The 1,301-nt window shown below is 40.5% G+C and overlaps 1 protein-coding gene across 6 annotated transcripts in view; it reads left to right on the top strand.

Annotated features, from left to right (window-relative positions):
- Erbb4 (erb-b2 receptor tyrosine kinase 4) overlaps window positions 1-1,301 on the top strand; it is a 1,013,423-nt gene that overhangs the window by 415,255 nt on the left and 596,867 nt on the right. The gene's annotated exons all lie outside the window — the stretch shown is intronic.

Genomic DNA, 1,301 nt, shown 5'->3' with positions numbered 1-1,301 from the left:
GAACTCAGAAATCCGCCTGCCTCTGCCTCCCGATTGCTGGGATTAAAGGCGTGCGCCACCACGCCCGGCTTTAGATATTTTCTTTATTTACATTTCAAATGTTTCCCTTTTCTATTTTCCCCTCTGAAAACCCCCATCCCTTCCCCCTCTCCCTTTCCCCCTCCCCCGGCTCACCAACCCACCCAATCCAGCTTCCTGGCCTTGGCATTCCCCTATACTGGGGGCATAAAACCTTCACAGGACCAAGGGCCCCTCCTTCCACTGATGACTGACTAAATCATCCTCTGCTACATAGGCAGCTGGAGCCATGAGTCCCACCACATTTTCTTTGGTTGCTGATTTAGTCCCTGGGAGCTCTGGGGTAGTAGTTAGTTCATATTGTTGTTTCTCCTATGGGGCTGCAAACCCCTTCAGCAACTTGGATACTTCTCTAGCTCATTCATTGGGGATGTGCTATTATCATAGGAGAGCCATAGCCAAAGCCAAGGCTTGTATTTATTCTTACCCATACTATTCAGTTATGAACTTTGAACATGTTAATAATGTCCTAAGATTTGATGGAATGCTTCTTGAAACTGCTAGTACGAGCAAATAATAGACAATGTTAGAGAAATGTTTTGTTAGGAAAAAATTCAAATGGTGACTGGTTGGGCTGGTGATACACAGCATTTTCAAACCTGTCGCCTTTTAGAATAAGATGTTTAAAAATAGAAATCTTGTCCAGTGCGATGAGGCAGTAGGAACCTATGAAACCACACCACATATATTCTCAGAAAACTCTGCCTGATCAAATGACTCCAAAGCCCCTTGAACATGAATTGTAACATACATGAAATTATTCCCTCTCAGGAGAGTGAGAGCACACATTTTGATGTTACACTCAGAATAACTGTAAACCTGTGCTATGAAGAACTTTAATTTTTTAATTGTTTTAAGTTTTACATTGAAAATTGTAGTAACTAAAACCTCACCAATTTTCGGACCATTTTTATCTTTCATTTAATATGTCAAATAAGCAGAGGGGACAAACGATTCAGAATCACTTTAAATGAATTGATTTACTATTACATGAACTACAAACCATATTCCTTACATAATTATTTGCATATAAGTTTATGCAATGTATAGAATTCACTAAAACAGTTTTTTTAATTTATTTTTTATTAGGTATTTTCCTCGTTTACATTTTCAATGCTATCCCAAAAGTACCCCATACCCACCCACCCCCAATCCCCTACCCACCCACTCCCCCTTTTTGGCCCTGGCGTTCCCCTGTACTGGGGCATATAAAGTTTGCAAGT

This window comes from Mus caroli, chromosome 1 (assembly GCF_900094665.2).
Source record: "Mus caroli chromosome 1, CAROLI_EIJ_v1.1, whole genome shotgun sequence".
NCBI lineage: Eukaryota > Metazoa > Chordata > Mammalia > Rodentia > Muridae > Mus > Mus caroli.
The sequence above is the reverse complement of the archived record's forward strand: the minus strand, read 5'-3'. Positions and strand labels throughout refer to the sequence as shown.